At 40.3% G+C, this 9,374-nt stretch overlaps 1 long non-coding RNA gene across 2 annotated transcripts; it reads right to left on the bottom strand.

The window, feature by feature from the left end:
• Positions 1 to 687: 687 nt before the first annotated feature.
• LOC142601769 (uncharacterized) lies at positions 688 to 9,196 on the bottom strand. 2 transcript variants are annotated; one of them, XR_012835387.1, is made up of 3 exons: positions 8,725 to 9,196; positions 8,190 to 8,286; positions 688 to 4,632 (listed from the first exon to the last, which is right to left on the bottom strand). It is a non-coding gene; the product is annotated as an uncharacterized LOC142601769 (long non-coding RNA). The 2 variants fall into 2 exon arrangements; XR_012835388.1 differs by having other exon boundaries at positions 688 to 1,276.
• Between the last annotated feature and the right edge of the window lie 178 nt (positions 9,197 to 9,374).

Raw genomic sequence — 9,374 nt, 5'->3', positions numbered from 1 at the left:
AAATAATCTAGCTTCATTATCAGATATCATTGAATCAGTCTGACTTTTTTCAGAAATCTAACTATAGCTTCAGACCTGGAAAGAAGTGATGTGCTAAAGCTCAGTAAAGTAATAAGCAACTTAAAAAAAAAAAAAAAGGGATATATTATTTGGAGTGTCATGAAGTCATAATAGCTGATGTTATCATTCTGACTTATAACTTCCAGAGTAGTAATAATACCAAGTTAAGTCAATAACTTCTTCCAAGAATGACACATTAGATGAAAACTAGAAAACTTTTCTTCTCATTACTTTGTGTTCATGAACTTTTTGGAACTGTAGTAAATTAAATGTAACCTCTTTAAACCACACTACAAGTCATGTGGGCTCCCTTGAGAAAAAAGAAAAAAGAAGTTTAGTACAAAAATGCCAAAACATTTTTAAAAAGCAAACCAAAAGTTAATAAATAACAGATAAATATCTTAGTTAAAAAGTAGATTCACCCAGCTGTGTTGATGCATAGTTTTAAAATTAAAATTGGAACTCCCTCAGCTTTCTGAAATCTGTTTTTTTTTCTCATTTCTCCCTTATAAAATTTTAATTTTATTTATTCATAAAATAAATTTTAAAAAACACTTCCCTATCTTCATTCCCCCCCCATTCGATTTCTAATCCTCTCTTTCTAATCTATCTCTCTAAACTTCTCTAAGGTAATTGATAGAAGAATCTTCATGGAATGATTTATTTTAGTATATGGATTTTGCTTGTTAATCAAGGACTTAAAATATATATTATATATTTTTATATTATTTTTTTTTCCCTGTATATTCAGCCTGGCAACATCTGGTAACTGGTAGTATCTCTCTTCATTTGGATTGACCTTTGACATTCTGGACAGCTCTGTTCTTGTGAAATGCCAAACCCATGCATGTTTTCAGTTTCTTTTCACCTGGTTTTCCCTCTATCTATGCACTATTCAGCTCTTTGAAAGTGCTAAGTTCCTTTTGGTCAGATATAGCCTCTTTTGTCCTGGAATGATCTACCTACCTTTTTACACTCATTCCCCTTTTAATATGAAGCATTCAGATGGGCAAAATAACAAACTTGCAGATGAAAAATGTAGACAACATGTAGGCAATACATAGACAAGACAGACACACAAACATGCAGTGGAAAAATAGCAGAATATGTAAATGGTATATCACCTCATAGACTTGAATGAAGTGTCAAATGTAAACCTTCAGATCTTATTCAGAAAATGGCTAAGAAAGCAATGGTTCCACTTTTGCAGAACATGCTATAAATAAGAAAAAAGATAAGAAAAAATATAATTATTTACTTAGAGATACCCAAATAAATTATACATTATTTCAACTTTCAACAAGGATTATGATGTTGAAATGAGGAAAATGATCAATGAAATAAAGGTGCGGAAGAAGAATTATCACATCTGAAATGAAATTAATTCAAAGACTACAAAATACTCAAAGCAAAGAGTCTTGATAACATTCACTGCAGAATCCTGAAGGAATTAATACATACATCTGAACAGTCTAGAACAAGGATTCTAGGTAAGTATATCAGGATGAGCATTTATGGAAAATAGCAAATGATCTACCTACAGTTGAGAAGGGAAGCTGAAAGGGGGAAATAAATAGATCTCTCTATGATTTTTAGATGATTTCAGAATGCAAAGCTTTAGAGTAAATTTTGAAGCAAAGAATGAGTAATGGCACAGAAGAGGCTTTGGGCAACGCGGTCTGGTGGAGGGTGTCCTTGCCTGTAGCACGGGGGTTGGAACTAGATGATCTTTAAGGTCCCTTCCAACCCACACCATTCTATGATTCTAAGTACAAAGCAAACTTAATAAAATCTATCTAAAGTTTTCAAAGAGTAGATGATGCCATTTACCTGATATCTTTAATAATTTATCTTCTAAGCAAGGCAAGTGGAGATCTCACATATCTGGATTTCAAAACAATTTTTGACACTGTCATCTGATAGGAGAAGTATTAGTTAAGATTGAGAAGAATTGAGAGGACAACAGATCGTGTTGGGTGTTTGCATCGTTACATGGAAGCTGTTAAGGGGTTCTTCATGGGCTGTCTTGCGATACACTTTATGTTATTTAAATTAAAGACTAGATCACAAAAACTTGGAGCAAGCTGCTGAAATTTGCTGGTAAAGCAAGTCTGAGAATAATCAAAACCATAAAAACATACAGGAAGAATTAGATGACCTCGATGACTTCTATAATAGAAATTGAATTAAACTTAATAGTACGAAGAGTAACAAGATTTTCAGCTGTAACCTGCGAGTTCATCAGCTGGAAATGACAGAGAAAAAGAAAAGTCTAGCCAATCTACAAGAGAAGGACTATCAGCCAGCAAAATGTGACGTTGTTATGAAAAATGCTAATATGGAGTATTAGACAAGGTACTTCTGGGAAAGAAAGACATGTTTAATGCTATTGCATCAGGTAGAATACATCTTCATGATGGAAATCATGAACAATTCCTGTTTTCCATACTAAAGAAAGATTCACTGAAAGCTTCACTAAAAATGGAGTGGAGGCAAGGGGAAGTCTGTCAGTGTGATGTCAGGAATGCAGAACTTAATTGATGAGAGAAAATTGAAAAATCTTGTATTATTTTGCAAACAAAACCAGGATGAGAGAAATACTCTCAGTAAACACATGAACGGGTAAAAAGAGCCTGCAGGTGTTTATAGCAATGTATTAAACTTTGAGATCAATATCAACATGAGAATTTTTTATATATATATATATAAATACATATTTTAAAAATATGTTTTTATTCAACTTGAGTGCTCGCACAAGTGGAGGATAGGACTCAGCACACAAGAACCCACTGCCAGTTTATTCTGAGTCATAAACATGATCTCTGTGCTCAGGCAAAATAACATATACACCATCAAGTGATTTAATGGCATTTATTTTGATTATAATGCACATCATTATTTTCTTCTTCACTCATCTGCTTAAGATCTATATGAATGCTTTAAACATCATTCACTCACTAGGTGCCTAATGCAAAGCTTATTTAGTCAAAGTACTTCCATTGACTTCTGTATGCTTTGGATTAGGTTCTATATCCTTACCCATCAACCAGCTGCTGCAGGCTTCCAGTTTTATCACAATATTAGAATGCTTTTCTCTTTTTCCCATGGTTTTAAAAGGCAAAGAAAGAGGTATACTTTGGTTTGCCCTGTCTGTTCTTTAATGTGCTTAGATTGCAGTTATTTCCTGCTGAGCCCTGGATGAGGTTTAGTTTGTTGAAGAGCAACTTTTTAATCATCTCACAGAATGAATGAACTGGAAGATATGTCAGGCTTCTATCAGAAGATGAAAAATGTGGAAACTTATCAGTACCTCTCTTCCTCTAGATATATTGTAGGTCATAAAACCCCACTCTGTACAGTACTTATTACTCTTACAAAGGAAGCTAAAAATGTAATTATGCGAAGGATGATCACCAAGAAACTTTGCAAAACAGTTAAAGCAGGCATAAAAGTATGGCTGCTTGCGCATGGCAAAAAGTGCAAAAGAGGCAGCAGGAGAACAAATTATTTCAAAGACAGGCTATGTAATCTCCACAGGAAGGGTGGCTACAACCCCTTCACTCTCATTGTGGAGAATTAAGGTAGCAGTGCGAAACATTTCAGAAGCAAAGCTGATCAGGGTTGTACCAGCATATAAATCAGTGCTTAACAGCCTAAAATATATTTGGCCACTGGACAACTTGGCTTTATTTTTATTTTTTTTCTGTTGGTGCTTACAGGATCCTGCTTTAGGGTGACATAAGCAGGGCCTTCCACAGCCTCTAATTCTCTTTTTTGCTAAATGCCAAAGATCTTCACTAGGCCTGTGCAGTACAGGCATGGATATATATATTTATATTTTAATCTAGTTCCAGGAAAGGTGCAAGGGACTCCATTTCTTCACACTTGCTTTCTCTTGCTTACCATTAACAGCAGATGATAGCAGGTAAATTGTCCTTACTTCTTTTCAATGAATAGTCATGCCTCTGTTAGGGTCAAACAAAGGATTAAGGAAAAAATCGTATGCTTCTCCACTATACAGCTAAATAAGAGTTATAACAGTATGACCTCTAAGAGTTCTAATGTTGCACTTTTCATATGAAAAGAAATGTCAAGTCTAACATTGTAAAATACCTAGTTAAAGCAGTTTTAATTATTGCAGAACAAGGCCAAATAGACTGTCCAATAAGCAATCAACAGCTTGGTCCTATTCTAAATTACTTTCCTTGCCACCATATTTATTTCCCTAATTTATAACAACTGTGTATTTAAATGACCCTTATTTCAGCTGGAGAGCAATGATTATTTTTGATGAAGTAGACAGAAACATTAAAGCTCCCAAGTAAGTAAGTGACTATATATGTAGACTTAAAAATTACATTTTAGGTATAGCCAATAACATATATTGGTGTTAACTTACAGAAGGGAATAGAGTGCCACAGAATTCAATTATCCATAACAGCATTTAAATTTTAATATTAAAGGTTCTTCCTCTGAACTCTGCAGAGTTGCCATCTTGGATAATTTTTCTTCTACTCAACAGGCAGCTGACACAGTAGATTCATGAAGACATGCCAGATCTTTTATGCTATCCTGAATTATATTAATAATAAATTAAAGCTGCACAGGATGCACTAGGAATATCAGACAAAAGATTTCATGATCTGGTGATTCTCATTTAAAAATGAAAAAAAAAAAAAAACAACCAAACCTTTAACTCACAGCAAAGATAATTTGCAGCATCCGGAAAGAAAAAAAAAAAAAAAAAAATTCACACACACACACAAAAACCCCCCAACCAACCCAAAACGTAGAGCATAGAACTGAAAAATATTACGTGGAGAAGCCTTCAAGTGCATGTAGAGGCAAAATGGTTTTATAAAATCTGTGTACTCAATTCTGTATATAAGGGATATCTGATAGAAATAAGTGGGAGCAGGAGCTGAGAATAACTGTATTCAATATATCTGTAACAGTTTAGTATATTTTACTGGTATCCATCAAATTTCATGATACAAGACTTTCCTTTGTATCTGTAGCTCTCTGGAGCACAAACTCGTTTTAAACTCTCTTCAGAATGAGCTGTTTTGACTTTGCACCAGTCCATCAAATAAAGCAGAAATCACTGCCATTTATTCAAAGACAAATACTGAGGTGAATCCAGAATATATTAAGAAAACTACAGAAGCGCAAAGCTGTGGTCTGATGAACTTATTCTGGAAAGACCCATTTGTTAGTGGCTTGCTGGGTGACTGAGCAGGTCGTTGCACTTCCTTTTCTCATAGGGATAATTTACAAAGCACTTTGAGACCTGCAGTGGCCTCGATACCAACTTTGGAAATATTATATCAAAAAATCCTACATTATTTCCGCAAGTAACTGTGGTGTTCTCTGCTAGTGAATCCATATGCATATCAACTGTACCCATTTAATATTTTCAGTGACAATGAACACATTTTGCTTGCTTTGTCAGTGCTACCTGGTTCTCATACATTTCATTTAAATTAAATCCAGCTTTAATTATCTCCCCTGAATGTCTCATTGTATCTCTTTATGTAGACTATATACTAATGATTCATAATTTCCCTCTATTTTTGATAGGAATTAATTCAAACTCACTTTAAATGTGTGTGCATATGTGTGTGTGTGTGTGTGTATGTTTCTATATTTTACTTTGCATTTAGAGAAATTGAACAATAGTTTAATTAAAAAACAGATCTATAAAATAATGGAGCTGGGTGCAGCACTCATTTATATCCCTGCAAATCCACGAAAGCCAGTAGTTGTATATGAAGCATAAATCTAACCAAAATATGCCTTCCCTCATGAAAATTCATATGCTTTTTTAAGACCTTTCATTAATTTTTCCTTCTGATTTTAAGCATAATCTGTCTGTCATTTCTGCATGATTTTGAATAGTTAGGGTTTTTGTCAACATCTGGGAAAAAACCCACTCTGTCTGTAAAAGACCTTTCATAACAGATTCTATAGAATAATGTCATTTAAAAAAAAAAAAAAAAAAGGAAAACCTCAAACTTAATAATTATGATTTGTAAGAAATACATATACACTGCAAAAATCCTAATAAACAGAATCATAACCATTTTGCTAAATGTTACTTTTCATCTTTCTTTATAAATTGTGAGAATTCAGAATTGCAGATGGAATCATGCCTATGCAAGAACCTTTTATTTTGAACAGACCTCAAATATTACTTTAAGAATGAGCAATTAGAATCACGTGAGATTTAACCACTGTTATCCAACACAGATTATTTTTGCTCTGTCAGTAACTTTTATGGTGTATTATCTAGTTGAAAATTTTCACAGAGAGTAAAAGAGAGGATTTAAACAAAGTAACTGGTTCCATGCTTAGCTAGCATTCAGCTAAATAAGCACAGATGCAGTTGTTATCTGCTTAAAAGTACATCTGCGGTTTCCTTATTTAAACTCTTAAGTTTTAACGTCCATCAGAAAGGCTGTCGCTGCAATGAATAATTTAATCACTTCTGCCTATTACATGCTATATACTACACAGCAAGCATATTCGCAAAGCTGTGAAAGACACCGGGCAAGTGTCAGCACACCCTATAATTCAGCCGACCTCCCACCATAGTCACTGCAGGGAACTCAGGGAGCTCTGAAGCGGCCAGGGGCAGGTTGCGGTGGGGAGAGGAGGTGAAGAGATCACAGCAGAATTGCACCAGATCAGCAAGACACTTTAGAAAGATGAAAGGTCAACGCGGGCTTAGTGCTGGTGTGTGGTGTCATTTCATCTCTTTGTCCCTTGGTGGAGTTCTTGAGTTAGTTTCTCCCTTCCGTCAAATGGCTTTAACTGCTTTATGTGGGGTTTTTGTCCTTGTTTTTCCCCTGCTTTCGAATTTGCTGTCATGTTTATTGTATTTAACCTTTTCCTCGCATTATTATGAATATGATACTTTCAAGCCCACCTGATTTTTTTTTTTCCCCCTTCGGGAGCTTATTCTTCATCTATGTGTGCGCGCGCGTGTGTGCGCGCAAATAGTAATACGTAATATATAGTTGTTAATGTATAGAGTGGTATAGATATGAAAATAATCTGCCTCTCTTTAACCCGAGATGGATTCCCACTGCAGATCCCAGAAGTAATTTTCCAGTGAGAGCCACCGACATTCCTAAACTGCGAAAAACAAATTGCCGTGGGCTGAAAGCGCCAAGTGGGGACGCGAGTTCGGACGCCGGCGGCAGAAACCGGGCTCCGCCAAGAAATGCAGATAAACTAACCATTAATTGCATCTGCATATTTTAACGATGACCCTTGTCTTTCCAATCAACAACTACAACAACGACAACAAAGCCCCGCTGCAGAGCATCGGAAAGGGAGCCGGGGGAAGGGGGGGGGGGGGGCATGCAGAGGAGCTGGGGAAGCTCCCAGGCTGCTTTAGGATTTCCCCACGCACAGCAGGCTGCGAATGTCAGCAAGACGGATTCCTTCCCACACGCAAGATGCCACCTCGGTGGCCTTATCAGATGTTCCCTTTAAGGACACAAGCTCGTATTTCCCCTCCGTATATCTCCAACATCTCGGGCTATTTTATTTATTACAGCCGATTACGTTTGTGATCCCGCTTCCCACTTGATCTCACCAGATCAGGAGGACAAATGCCGAGTCGTGTCTGAGCGCGTGTGGGCGTCTGTGTGCATCTGGGAGAGGGGGTAGCCGGGAACGGGGGGGCGGGGGGGGGGGAGTTACACTGCGCAACAGATTCCACCAAGAGGGCCGAACCTCCCCCGCCTGAAACAGCTGGGCTTGTTCCTACCGACAGCCGAACAGCTGTGCGCGCACCGGCCGCGGGACCGGGGGCCGGGGGGCCGGGGTGGCGGCGAGAGGGGGCGGGGGTGATTCCCCTCTCCCCCCGCACGAACGAGCGGGATGCGGGGGGTGGGGGGGGACACACGGGGACGGGACACACGACACGGCCAGCACAGTCCCGTCCCCCTCCCGGCAGCCAGGGCACGTGGAGCGGGAGCAGCGCTGCCATCCACCATGCAGCGCACGTCGGGCCCATTTCCCACGCCGGCCGCCTGCCCTGAGGGAGGAAAGGAGGAGGAGGGGGAGGAAGGGGGAACGATAGGGAAGGGGGGGGGGTGCGGGGGGGGGGGGGCCGTTACCTCTGCTCCGAAAGAGGAACCAATCCACTGTGAAGGACACAGCACTCCCGAGCAGGAAAGACATTGCACATTCAGAGAGAGATTGCATGTGAAGACACTGCAAAAAAGAAAGAAAAGGAGGGGGGCTGGGGGGCGCAGACCGCATGTGAAAGGCATAGTGTGTGTAAGAGAGGCCAGCGAGGGTAGGAAGGGAAGGGGGGAGCGATTGCACATGGCAAGAGAAAGAAATCACTCATTCGCTTGAAAGAGACTCTCGCAAAGCAGACCGTAGTAGAAGTAGACATGGGAGACAACGGGGAAGGAGACGCAGACAAGAGGCGAGGTGTCCATGCCGTGCAACAGCCCAGAATCCGATTAAAGTTTATGGCGGGGAGGTTAAAAGCGCTTTCATCCCGCCCCTCCCCTGGCGAATACATTAAGTTTCCTGGCTGCGTTTGAAAGCACAAAGGGAAGGGAACAGCGGGAGCTTCGGGTTGCAATTGTATTGCTAGTGCAGGGAGCCAGTGTAATGCAGTATGCTGGTATTGCTACGTACTGGTCTGTCTGGATCTTACACTGTGGGCAAAATTTCCTCCTCTCGGAGCTCCAGAACTGCGAGCGGGGAATTTTGATAAATTCAAGTTGCTTGGCAAATATAATAGGGATTTGGTATTAATCCTACTTAACCCGCTGCGAAGATGCTGAGCTCCCGAGCCCCCCTCCTCCGTCCGGGACTGCGGCGGTGAACACTGAGCCTGCGCCGAGCCGGGCTTTCTCGCTGATGCTGCAGATATAAAGCCGAGTGTCTCCAGCATCGGCGGGGGAGGGTTTTCGTGTTCTGGCGAGGCAGGGACAGCGACCGGGGCCGGAGCCAGGGCCAGGGCCAGTGCCAGGACCAGGACCGGGGTCGGAGGAGCGGCCGCCCTGCAGCCCCGCGGAGAGAGCAGCAGGCACTCTCTCCCCAGCACCGATTCCACGCGGTGCGACTCTGCCCCTCGGTGCCTCTGGACTCCCCAAGGAAAGAGGTGGCAACCTTCCCTCCCTCCCACATTCACTCACCGCCCCAAATGACAAAGACACGCTGTGACCGTTGCTTTGAACCACCTCAACATATCCGGCCGCTTTTCGCTCAAATATGTCATCGCGATGAAAGAGAGACATTTCATTACATTCGTCTGCATGCGTCTTTATTCAAAATAACCATTT

Source organism: Balearica regulorum, chromosome 4 (genome assembly GCF_011004875.1).
Source record: "Balearica regulorum gibbericeps isolate bBalReg1 chromosome 4, bBalReg1.pri, whole genome shotgun sequence".
NCBI lineage: Eukaryota > Metazoa > Chordata > Aves > Gruiformes > Gruidae > Balearica > Balearica regulorum.
The sequence above is the reverse complement of the archived record's forward strand: the minus strand, read 5'-3'. Positions and strand labels throughout refer to the sequence as shown.